At 43.6% G+C, this 13,595-nt stretch overlaps 1 pseudogene; it reads left to right on the top strand.

The window, feature by feature from the left end:
* Positions 1 to 3,198: 3,198 nt before the first annotated feature.
* Positions 3,199 to 3,709, top strand: LOC147436340 (uncharacterized; annotated as a pseudogene).
* The last annotated feature ends 9,886 nt before the right edge of the window (positions 3,710 to 13,595 follow it).

The raw sequence follows: 13,595 nt of genomic DNA, 5'->3' as shown, positions 1-13,595 counted from the left end.
TGATTGGTATAACTGGAGGGTTAATCCCAACCACTACTGTACTCTATACACTTCTGATGTTCTTGATTAGGTCCACTAATCTTGAACTGTACACCACCTACGTGTTTGTTAGTCTAGAGGTAACGTCTTAATTCTCGTCTTTGCTCCATAAATAGGTCAAACAAAGTCCAATTTCACTTCTGAAAGAAGTTCTGGAACCCTTTAGTCAACTAGAACCTCCTTGTATGTCCACAATATAATATTGTCCTAAAAATGATCCTGTAGACATCCTACGCGTAGGATGTCTAGCTGCTCTATTTCAGATAAAATTTGCACTGTAGCTTTCCCTTGATGTGCTGAGCTCACAGCTGTTCTCACTTTTCACAGCTGGTCAACTGATCAGAAATCTGTTTCAGAAGCCTAATGTCCGTTCTGATGAATTCACTAGTCAAATCAACTCCAAATTGGACCAAACTTGACTAGGAGGTTTGTCTAAGGCTATATGAGAGTCAGATATGTCTTAAATAAATTTTGGCCTTTTAATCATGCATTAGACATCCTACGCGTAGGATGTATTTTACATCAGAATTTAACCCAACTTGGCCCATAGATTTTCCTTGATGTGCTGATCACCCTCTGTGTTTAGATTTGTGTTTGAATGTCAAAAGCCCCCAAACTTAGCTATTTTGGCCTTTTTTTCTTAAAAAAAAACGTTAAAGTCTGCTTAAACCCCAATTTTCTCACCCAATTGAGATGAAACCTTTCACATGCACTCAATAAATCATGTAGATCATGCAGATGAAGACATCCTATGGTTTTGGTCTCAAAATTATGCCTTGGCACAATTTGGTTAGGATGTCTGGCAATTCCTGTCTTTTGGCCACAATCTGTCAAGATATGGTCAATCTTCCACTTTCCAGGTGAAAATAGGGTAAAACCTTCCTTCTTAACACTCTGGTCAACTTAGATTCTCAAAATTCCTGCCAGATCATCTTGTAGACATCCTACGAGAAGGATGTCTACTGTCTTATAATTTAATTTTTTCTGCTAGTGGACTTTCCTATGCTCTGTAGACCTCTCAGCAATAATCACAGAAACTTTTGGACTTCAATGCAGCTTCTAAACACAATTTATCGTCTTTTATATTTCTTCGATGAGCCTAACAACAAATAAAACATGCATGAAGTGCCCCAGATCATAAATCATGATGTCCTACTTACCCTACTCCTACTCATCATGTGAGATGGTGATTTTGGTGCCTCGGTTGCTTCTTGGCCTCGCATGGACTCTCAAGCTATCTTCTCACCGCATCTACCACTTCAACTCCTACTCTCCACACCACAACCTAGCTCCTATCTAACACTACCTAAGACGGATGATCCAGTCTAGCCATACGCTCCCTAGACTCCTTCTAAGACCTAGAGAGTCCACCACCCTCTAATCCTATCTAAATGTAAAATAAGACTCTGGCAAGCCAGAGAATCCCTATCCTCAAGGACTAGTCTCGGTCACCTACCTAGGGTTTTCGTCCTCGGCAACGGCGCCAATGTTGGCCGATACGCCGTGACAAACGTGAGCATAGCGAGAACTCACCTAACAAGAATTGTCAGCTAAGGACGAATCTCGACCCGTAGGCGCGTGGAAGCAAGCATAGGGTGTCAACCTACACTCGCCCAACTATTGACTACTTCCTATAGAGGTCTCTACCCAATGTCTAAGTTACAACCTACTATTGTGCATAGGAGGAGATTTTCTACAACCCTTTCATGAACCAAATACCCATTAGACGTTCTTGAAACGCTACGAAACTTGAGGTATATCCTATTAACACCAATAGGCCACTCTCCCTAAGGTACGTGACCCAAAACCCTACCCGTAAACACCCAGTGCATAATCACGTAGGATGTTTAACATGTTTTTGCAGGTCGACGTTTCTGAAAACTAAGGTGCCTAATGTGTAGCTCTACTCAATACAAATGTGTGGATATGCTGAAATGCTAAAACAGACACCGTTTGCTTACCGAATCCCTAGAAATAGCTCGTGGATCAATTTCGCGAAGCCGGGCCGTACACGCGCATTGTGGGTATTGGCACGTAGCTCTCTCGGGTGCAACACGCTGCACTTCTCCGTACTTGATTTCGACCACCAGTGTGCACGTAGTGTCAAGATAAGCTCTCACTCTCTCTCGTACACAGAATACGCTTCTCACAGACACTTCATAGAATGAACACAGGGGGGGGGGGGGGTTTATTAAGGTTAGAATTTGGTATATATACCTTCCAAATACAAAACCTCATGTTCCAAAGTGAAATCCTACTTAGTCTAATGGCAAAAATAATATACAAAATTGGAAACTTCTGCAAGCCCCAAGTATTTACAAGTGAAATTATGGGTTTTCTTAATCAAGGAATGACTACGTAGGATTTCCTTCTTTTATCATTTCGTCAGTCTTCAGTTGACTGTGGCTGCCCGTCTTCAGCTAACAGTGTTCAAGGAGTTTTTGGCCAATTTTTCTGATGATGTAGTGGTGTCTATAATGGATTTTGCAGAGAGTTACTCTTCAAGGTGCAGAACGAGATCCAGTCAATGCATTGGTATTCATCTTAGGTCACAATCTTTGTTCACATTTCATACTTATGTGATGCGCTTGGTGCTATACAAAAGACGACTCACTTCTACATCTCTGACAACAAGACACATGATACTTTGTTTGTGCATCATTGTTTTCTTTTGCACAATGAATGGCTAAAAAGACATGGCTATAGTGTCAAGCGACATTGGGTGTGATCACTATTCAAAGCAAGGAGGCCATTCTATTTTGTTGCACCATTCTTCAATATGACAGGTGTCGAAATGACTCACAATTTCTTTGCTTCACGCCATGGAAAGGGTGAACACGACGGGGCTGGTGCAGTTGTCAAAAGGGTCCTTACATAGGAGCAATTGACATTTGATGGGTGGGAGATGCATAATGCGTCAAGTGTTGTTGCATTCCTCAATGCAACTCTCAGAAATAAATGCCCATTGACAGGCAAGAAAGTTGATCATGCTTTTTGGGTGGTCAAGCTCGGTGATGTCGATAGAGTTATAGAGTGGGATTGGAAGCGCATGACAGGGTCTCAATCCTGGCACTTTGTCAATGGCTATAGACACACGAATATGCACGAACCAAGGCACAATCTACTCTCTTGCTTTTGTGGTGCATGCATCAAAGGTCAATGGAGGAGATGTGCCAACAAAGATCATGTGAAGGGGTGGGTATACCTTCAAATACAACCCACAGTTATGGATGAAAGTGATGGAGAAGCGTCGAGCGAGGATGAGGATGAATACGCCCCCATGTATGCTGGCCACCACGATGACCTGAGCGATGCCTTGATGGTTGGCCAGAACTTTGCAGTGACTATAGAGGAGGCAGGTGCAAACTTCTATGTCCTAAAATGCACCAACACAAAGCGCGTGGCCAGAATATAGGAAAAGGATCAATGACACAACATCATTAAGAAAAATTTGTATGTGGTTGAGGGCCTATTCTATGACAAGGTAAATGGTCGAGATGATACTTATGTCCTTTTGGACAACAAGCCCACTGTTCTAATCTACTCCCATCTAGTGCAATGCATCAGGTTTTCCATGTCCCCTAGGGAACGTGAGCATAATGTATATGATATGTCAAATGACATATTTGAGAAAATCTATAACAGCATGCCCCCATAGGAGAACTTGTAAGATTTATCTCTGTAAATTTGACTTTGGGACTGCACTTTTAACAGTAGCTAGCACTTTTTAAAATAAAAAAAAGGAGGTAGTGAACTATATTGAAGAGAGTCAGGAAAGATTACATCAAATCTCAGAGGAGGGGGGGGTATCACACACCTGACTACTTCCCTCTAAAATTACAGCTATTCACCCCTGCTAAAAAGCTAGCACTTTTCACAGTAGAGTGATAAGAGACGTCTTTTAAAACACTTGAAAGCACTTATGAGCACTTGGCCAGTTAACCAACACTTTACCAGCCCCCCTGAACCACTTTACCAACCCCGAGAAACACTTAAAAGCACTTATGAGCACTTTACGAGCCCCCTATACCACTTGACACCACTTAGGACCACATGAACAACAATTATAAGCACTTTATACTACTTGAGAAGCACTATGAACTACTTGACCACACCCTAAACCACTTGGCTAGCACTTTATACAACTTCACAAGCACTCTGAACCACCTGGCCAACACTTTGAACCACTTGACCAACCCCTTGAACGACTTGGACAACACTTTGTTCCACTTAACCACCATTTACTAGCCCCTTGAAAAACTTGACCAGCTCTTTGGACCACTTAGGAACTCCTGACTAGCACTTTTTAGAACTTTATACCACTTGACAAGCCCCTTGAACCACTTAACCACCCCCCCTGAACCACTTGGCTAGCACTTTATACCACTTGACAAGCACTCTGAACCACCTGACCAGCACTTTGAACCACTTGACCAAACCCATGAACCACTTAGACAGCACTTTGTACTACTTGACCACCACTTAACAACCACCTAAACCACTTGGCCAGCTCTTTAGACCACTTTGGACCACCTGTCCAACACTTTATACTACTTAACAAGCACTATGAACCACTTCACCAACTCTTTGGACCACTTAGGACCACCTGCCAACACTTTGAATCACTTTATACTACTTGAGAAGTACTATTGACCACTTGACCACCACCCACTTTGAACCACTTGACCACTTAACCAACACTTAACACCCAATCTAGTTGACAGCAATAGTAACAGTTGACTTTCAAAATTCTTCATAGTATATTCAGGTTTAAACACAAGAACAATTTTCTTTATAGGGAGTTAGATTTTTCAAAGAGTAAAGTCAGTAAGTTAGTAGACTTCTCTGGCCATTCATGCCGACGGGCTGCTTATAATTGGTTATTGGACCTGGAATTTTCAGTGCAAGAATTTTCTGTTGTGTCCGTACTATTCCATGTGCCAGATTCCAGTTCATTTGTGCAAGTTCATCCGTCCTGGAATCAAATGGACATTCCCTAATAGTGTTGGCTTTGTCAGGAGTCTCAGCCCACTATATTATAAATGAGGCAACATCTTCTTTGAGGAAATTTTCCCATTGCTTCTCATTTTGCTTTTCTATCCCAGGCAGAATGACAAAGTTACTGAGATCATTGAAGTACATCTTATAAAGGGAATCATCTAGCATTAAAGTGTTAGACTTATTGAACTTAGAAAAGAGGTGCCAAAAGGTTTCAAGTTTTTTGAAAAAATTTGCTTTGGGGGATTTCCAAATTCCCAACTGCTAACATGGCAACAGTTCTGTGCCAACCACCCACTCAGACAACGCTTGGCCAGAGATAGGCACTTGTCCATACCCTTCTCAAGATTGTGGCAGGCGCACGACGACCATAGAAAAGTCTCTGCTATGTGGCTGAGTCCAAGCAAGAATAATTCTGCATCGTTTCGTACATAGTAGGTGACGTTATCATCCCCCTTTCCTTTGTCAAAGTACAACGTATTTACATCTGGCGGTTCCAATCCTTTGCGCTTATCATGCACACGAGCAAGCACATTGTTGAAATCTACAATTACTACCAAATCTCTATGGATTGGGAAGCGAGACATTGGTTCGTGGCAAGGAAGCTGGCGATCAATGAGCTTTACCTCATTAGTGGGCGGCGAGGGTTTTGAGCCAACCAAACGAATTTTAACTATAGAGCACAAATGGAGAGAAACTAAGAGAGAATACTTGAATTTATATTGCTAAGAAAAAAGATACAAAGCTGCAATCTAAAAAAGATAGCATGAAAAAAAAGATACAAAGCTTCAAGAAGCTAAAGCTTCTTGCATGCTTTGTTTTTTGGCGGGAGTATGCCAGTACTCTTTTTGGGGTCCTGGGACAGCTCATCCTCCATCTACTTTTTTCTCTTCTTCTCATCTCCACCACTACAAATTGCAGGGTTGATTCCATTTCAGGATCCTCTGCCTCAGCTACACTATCCTCCTTACAGGAATCAATACCTGGGTATCATATTGTGACCACAATGAACATGGTGACCATGATTCAGACATTGGAGGAGACAGGTATACAAAACTGACGTTACCTTGGTTGCTTGCGGACGGAGTTGTCTCCTTCAGAATGTCTCGGTCACCACCCTCAACAATTTTCCCACCTTCAAAGTTCTTGTACTTTAGCAGCATGGCGTCAAGGTCAAAGACCTCGTGCACATCGTGCATGGACGATGTGGAAGCTTCTTTCTCAGCCACTGGCTCAGCTGAACCAACACACACAATCAGTCTCCACCATAGATTAGCAGCAGTTTTGTTGTATAAAATGATCAACCTACCTTCAAGATCCTCATAAGAATTCCCAACTGCCCAGCATCTTGCTATATGGGGTATCTCCCATTTATAGTCTAGTACAACACACTTGGGATCAGTCGCACTGACCACTGAAAAGCAGAACGAATGGTATATGTGGGCACATGACAGGTGAAAGACACCGGCCGCATATACATGCCACACAATTTCCAGACAATAAAATAGTATCCACACTAAATTTAGACTTGGAAGGTGGAGTGGGCACAAGTAGGACCTTGCCCTCTCTATTCATGAACTTTTTGGATCCCTTCATGAAGGAGGCCTGCCTTCTGAACTCACCAAGCTCCCTGTCCATTTCTTCGTGAACTATTTTTTGTACAAAATTAAAAACAAAGGAAGATTATTGCACAACCAACCATAATGGGGGACATGTAGGCCCTAGCAGCAGGCACTTGCAAGCACATTGGAGCACTTGCTGGAACACTCAAGTACTTGTTGACACTTGCAAGTGCCTACAAGTGCTCTATCTGTCCACTTGTAGCACTTTGAAAGGCACTTGCTAGCACTTGGAAGCTCTTTTTAGCACTTTGAAGCACTTTCATCCACCTGCAAATGATTGCAGGGTCTTAAAAGTGGTTAAAAGTTCGTCAAAGTGCTATGAAGTGATTGTAGAATAAACTTTTAGGAAATTTGAAAGCATTTTGATGCAAATTTAAGCACTTTGAAGCACCTTCAAGAATTTGCAGGACTGTGCAAGTGGTTGAAAGTGCTTCAAAGTGTTTAATATCCTTGCAGAGGTGGTTTAAATTGCTTGCAAGTGCATAAAAGTTAGGCACTTTTTAGCACTTGCTGGCATTTGTAGGTGTTTAAAAGTGCTTGGAGGTGCTTCTAGGTGCTCAATTTGTCCATTTGCAGCACTTTGAAAGCACTTTCTTAGCACTTGGAAGCTCTTTTTAGCACTTTGAAGCACTTTCATCTACATGCAAACTCCTGCAAGTGCTTGCAGGGTCTTAAAATTGCTTCAAAGTGCTTTAAAGTGGTTAAAAGTGCTCTGAAGTGATTGCAGAAAGCAGTTTTAATCACTTTGAAAGCATTTTGAAGCAATTTTAACCACTTTGAATCTTCTTCAAGCACTTGCAAGAGTGTGCAAGTGGTTGAAAGTGCTTCAAAGTGCTTTTAATGTGCCAAATGGTGGCTCAAAGTGCTTGCAAGTGCATAAAAGTTAGGCATTTTTTAGCACTTGCATGCATTTTTAGGTGTTTAAAAGTACTTGGAAGTGCTTGCAAGTGGTTAAGGTGTTTGCAAGTGCTAAATAGTCAAGCATTTTTTAGCACTTGCAAGCACTTTTAGCCACTTTTATGCACCGACAAACACTTGCAGGTATTTCTAGATGTTTGCATGTGCTTAAAAGAGCCTGTAGGTGGCTGAAAGTGCTTGCAAGTGCTTAAACAGTCAGCACTCTCAACCACTTTTAGCACTTTCTAGCACTTTATACACTTTAAAGAGAGAGAAGACTGGAGTACCTGCATGGCTGACACCTTCCCCTTCATCCTTGCAGCATCATTGAATCCAAAGCACATGGAGAGTACCCTTGTAAGGGCTCTTATTTTAGCCTTCTTTTTTGCAATCTTGTTGGAGATGCTTTTAGTTTCTCCACCTCCTCTCTGAGGCTCTCCACCTCTACAGTGATGGGTGCACAAGCTGAGGAGGTACCTTCATTGCGCAACCATAAATCCCGCTTTGCAGCTAGGACTGTCTTTGTAGACTTCACCTTATCTACTGCCTTCACTGCCTACTGCTCAAGGTCATCGGTAAGATTATCCACCCATGCTGTGTAGAGGGGCTGAGAGGTTGTCCACATGTCAGTGTAGAGGGTGGCTGGATGCCATAGGACCGTCCCTAGCATTCTCTAGTAGTCCTTTAAATGTGGGGGCTTCCTTCACGCCATAATCGGACATGAACTTCTGTATTTTTGGATTGAGCCCCCCTTTCTAGCTCTTGACATTCTCTAATACTTGATCCCCAACAAAAGCCCATGCAATCTTATGGATGTTGGGGTCTACTTTGGCAGCATCACAGTATTCATATGCAAACCCCCTTGCAAACCTCGTCATGAGCTCGTCGTTGGAGGGGGCAGCCTGGTGGACCTTCTGATACAGAATCCTGCATACATTGTAAAGGTGTTCATGCACCTGGTGGAGGAAGATCTTAGTCTTCTTCTTCTCTGGCACCTTGAACATTGTTGACCACTGTCCAGGTGGCAGGTCCTTGTCTGTTAAATCCTTGGGCAGCTTGCCCTCCATGCTCAATCCATATTCCTCATACAACTACAATACAAAATAGCAAAACCTGGAAAGTACCGGATACTCCATCAATGCTGCAAGCAAAGGCATGGAGAAAAATGATTTGCAACCAATGTTGAAAAATAGGATTTTTGGCCATGCATTGCCATGAGACGCATAGACACGCCCAAAACACGATGTAGAACTCACCTTTCTGAGCATATTTTTCAATCGACAACATGCATTTGGAGAGGGAAGTTTCAATGGTCGTGTTTTTTGCTGGGATCTGCAGCATCGTGTTGGTTGTAGGGGACTGATGTGTCCTGGTTGTTGAAGGCATCTACTATGTCTCATGTGTTGGGAGGGTCCGCTGTGTGGCGGCTGTTGCGGGGGTCTGTTGTGCTGTGGTGTTTGTTGTAGGGGCGCCTGCTGTACCAACTCCGTGCTCTGAGTCAGGTTTTTGCGCTTCCTAGAGGGAGTGGTCTTCTTGGGGTCGTCTCTGCATTGGGTGCTGCTACATCCTTTATGCTTCCGTGTCGGGGGCAATGGGGGTAGAGCTCTACCAGGGCTATGGCAGAGCGCGACGAGTGCAATGGGGGGCAGAGCGCGACGGCTACATCATGCAAAGGGGGGAGCACAAGAAATGAGGGGAGCACGAGCTATGGGAGCAGAGCGAGCACATAAGTACATGCAAGATTCTAAGTGACAAGCTAGTTGCGTGAGAGGAAAGGCAAAAAAGTACAAAGGCCATGATGGCTGTAAGTTCAAAAAAAGACCCAGTCCACCCCATAATGGCTCGCATGCATCTAGATTATAGGTACATAAATTATATTGCATGCAAATTTAGAATTTCCTTCTCCCTCGTTTCCCAAATTTGAAAAACATTGAATTTCCCTACAAGTAGGTGCTATTGGTGGTACCAACAAAAGGTGTAAAAAGTGGTACCACCTAAACATGCTATCACCCCAATAGACTATGTGTTACTAACTCACGACGTGAGAAAGTAATGTATGAACCTCATGCTCCTCCTTATCCGGGGCATAGAGGGATTCAGTCTACCCTAAAAGGGATAGAAACATATTTCTATTGGCTTGCCTGTAAAGAATGAGGATGCAAGAGAGCTACACAAGACAAGCACAAAGCACACAAAGATGGAAAGCTTCTTCTTCTTCTTCACAGAAAAGAGAGTACAAAATGACTAAGTGCTAAAGCTGAAAAGTAGCACATATGTACATGCGGTCACTAAGTGTGAACTCGCTAGAAGCGTACTAGGCTGGCACTATAAGTGTAGTCCCAGCTGTAGAATCACTGGCAGAGATCCTCCGTGTCGGTCACCTAACGCGCCGGTGAGTAAATGCCGTAAGCGGCCCAGACCCGTAGTGGATGCCAGCTCAAGGTGTAGAGCTCGACATCTCAACACTCCCCCTCGAGCTCTGCATGTCGCAGAGTCCAAGCATAGTCCGGAAACGTTGAAGCTTCTCAGCTCCGAGGGCCTTGGTAAAGATATCCGCTATCTGCTCCTCTGTGCTGACGTAGACCAAGTCAATGTCGCCCGCCAACACTCGCTCTCGAACGTAGTGGTAATGGACCTCTATGTGTTTGGTCCTGGCATGGAACACTGGGTTCCTAGCCAACTGCATGCTACTGAGGTTGTCACAATGGATGAAAATCTGCTGGTCCACCTGCACTCCCAAGTCCTCAAGTAATGTGCGTAGCCAAGCTACCTCGCACGCCGCAATTGCTGCACCTCTGTACTCGGCCTCTGTGCTCGATAAAGCAACCGTAGGCTGCTTTTTGCTGCTCCAAGTAACAGCAGCACTCCCAAAAGAGAACATGAAGCCACTCGTAGATCTCCTATCAACAATGCTACCTGCCCAATCTGCATCTGTATACCCATACAATGCTAATGGTGCATCTGCTGCATAGAACAATGCGTAGTCAAGAGTACCTTGCACATACCTAAGTGTGCGTCGTACTCCATCCAAATGTGGCTTCCTCGGAAGTTGCATGAACTGTCTCTCCAAGCCTACTGTGTAGCTCAAGTCTGGCCTCGTGATAGTCAAGTAGATTAGACTACCCACAATCTTCCTGTACATGTTGACATCCTCAACAACATCACCCTTCTCTGCACTCAGCTTTGCATTCACATCCAAGGGAATAGAAATTGGCTTACAATCAACCATACCATACTTTGACAACATGTCCAAAGCATACTGTCTCTGTGATAGCCATACACCCTCTGGAGTCCTGATCACTTCAATGCCAAGAAAGTAGCGCAACTCGCCTAAATCTTTCATTTCAAACTCCTGTTTGAGAAGACCCTTCACATGGTCAATCTCCATAGCATTGTCACCAACAATAATAAGGTCATCTACATATATGGTAATGACCACAATCCCCACATCACTCTCACGTACATAGAGTGAATGATCAGCATGAGCTCTCCTAAAACCAATACTGACAAGATACTTGGCAATCCTGTCATACCATGCTCTAGAGCCCTGCTTCAAACCATACAAAGCTTTGAGAAGTCTGCATACATAATCTGGGTAACCTAGATCGACATAACCAGGTGGCTGATCCATATACACTTCCTCTTGCAACTCACCATTCAAGAAGGCATTCTTTACATCCATTTGATGCATAATCCATCCTCTAGATGCAGCCACTGCTATGACAGCTCTCACTGTCGTCATCTTTGCCACTGGAGCAAAGGTCTCCTCATAGTCTATGCCATACGTCTGTGCATAACCCTTTGCGACCAGCCTTGCCTTGTGACACTCAATGTTACCATCAGCCTTATGCTTGGTTTTATACACCCATTTATAGCCAATAGCTTTCTTGCCACTTGGCAATGGCACCAACTCCCATGTGTCATTTGCTTCCAATGCAGCCATCTCTTCATTCATTGCATCATCCCAATGCACATTTACAACTGCATCCTCAAAACATGTGGGCTCCACATCCTGTATCACCTTAGCCATGTAGGCTTGGTGATGCGCTAGATACCCATCATAAGTCAATTTCTGAACTGGATTTCTGACTCTATTAGATATGCGCGGTCCTTGGTCACTCCTTTGCCCTCTAGCATCTTCTTGTACTTTCCTTACACCAGGTGTCCTGACAGCCGAAATTCCAAATTCCTCATCAAGACTTTGTTCAGAACCATCTGAATCCATGTCTACATGTGAAAAACCTGATGATGCATCAACCATAAAGGGAGGTTCATCAACCTTTTCCTTTCCTTTTCGTGATACATTCCCTGTACTTGTTGGTGGAGTAACCTGCGTACGTAGTCTACCATTCCATGGTTTCTCAACAGAGCCACGAGAAGAGGACTCTTGTGGTCCACTCAAAACCTGTGACTATGGCCTCACATTTTGTACAACCACATCATCTTTTACATCAGCCCCAATACTGCCATGTGCATTACTGTACCAGCTGCTCATCTCATCAAAGACTACATCTCTGCTCACTCGTAATTCTCGTGTAGTAGGATTGTAGCACCTGTACCCCTTTTGTTCAAGGGAATATCCCACAAGAATACATTTCTCTGCTTTAGGATCCAATTTCCTACGCAACTCATCTGGTACATGCACGTATGCTATGCAACCAAACACTTTCAAGTGTGCCAAATCAGGCTTTGTACCTGTAAACTTTTCCTCAGGTGTTACATCATGCACCGCAGCTATAGGTGTCCTGTTCATAATGTACACAGCTGTATTTACAGCTTCAGCCCAGAAATGATGAGGCATGTTCTTCTCATTCATCAATGCACGTGCAACCTCTGCAATGTGCCTGTTTTTCCTTTCTGCGACCCCATTCTGCTGTGGAGTATATCTGCATGTAAACTGCCTGTGTATACCATGCATTCGCAGAAAATCTGAAAAATCATTGGAGAAGTACTCTCCCCCTCCATCTGACCTCAATGTCTTGATTTGCATATCTGTCTCCTTCTCAATCATGACTTTGAAGTCTTGAAAGTGACCAAACACTTCACTTTTGTTACGCATGAAGTAGACCCATACTTTCCTTGTATGGTCATCAATGAAAGAGACATAATACCTGCAACCATGTATACTTGCAGTATCGGTTGGACCCCAAACATCTGTGTGCACCACCTCAAGTGGCTTTTTACATACATTGCGCTCATGTGGAAATGAGCCCTTTGACTGTTTTCCAAACTGGCATGCTGCACACACTTTATGCATACCATCCACCTTGAATTTGGGCAAACCTTTTACAATCTGTTTTGATTGCATGCTGCACAATCTCTGCTCATTGACATGGCCAATGCGTTTGTGCCAAATGTCAACATCAGCCACAACACCTGTGCCCTGTGCAAATAATGCAGCTTTTACCTCAGGCATGTCTACATTCAGCGTAAACATTCTGCCCACACATTTGCCCTCTGTGATCAGCTTACAGCCATTCTGGAAATCTTCTACATAACAGCCATTTGGATTGAAGCGAACCTGCAAACCCTGCTCAACCATTTGTCCAACAGAAACAAGATTCTTTGTAATGTTTGGGACATGAAGTACATCTGCTAAGTACTTTGATTTCCCACTCTTCGTATTTAGAGGTATGTCCCCTACATGAGCAATGGGGTGAGCTGTGTCATCTCCTGTCTGCACATAGCCTGACACATCTGGTTTGCGCATATCTCTAAACCACTCTCCACGAGACGTCATGTGATTAGAGGCACCTGAATCCACATACCAAACATCATCTTGGGTGGAATTCTCTGCAGTCATTGTATTCATTACATGTTGCATAACAAACATGCGCTCGTTTTTGCTGTCATCTGCATCTCTGCTAGTAGATGCATAGTTGCCCTGTTCTCTCTTTCTACTTGCTTTTCCCTTTGGACAGTCACGTGACATGTGACCTCTTTCACCACAAGTCCAACATTCTCTACTATCTGGAGTATGTTGCTGCCTGCTTGATCCTGCACCACGACCTCTTTGACTCCCCCTGCCTTGAGACTGGT

The sequence above is a fragment of the Adiantum capillus-veneris genome, chromosome 18, assembly GCF_014529385.1.
Source record: "Adiantum capillus-veneris isolate H3 chromosome 18, ASM1452938v2, whole genome shotgun sequence".
Taxonomy (NCBI): Eukaryota; Viridiplantae; Streptophyta; class Polypodiopsida; order Polypodiales; family Pteridaceae; genus Adiantum; species Adiantum capillus-veneris.
This window is presented reverse-complemented; position numbering and strand designations above follow the sequence as displayed.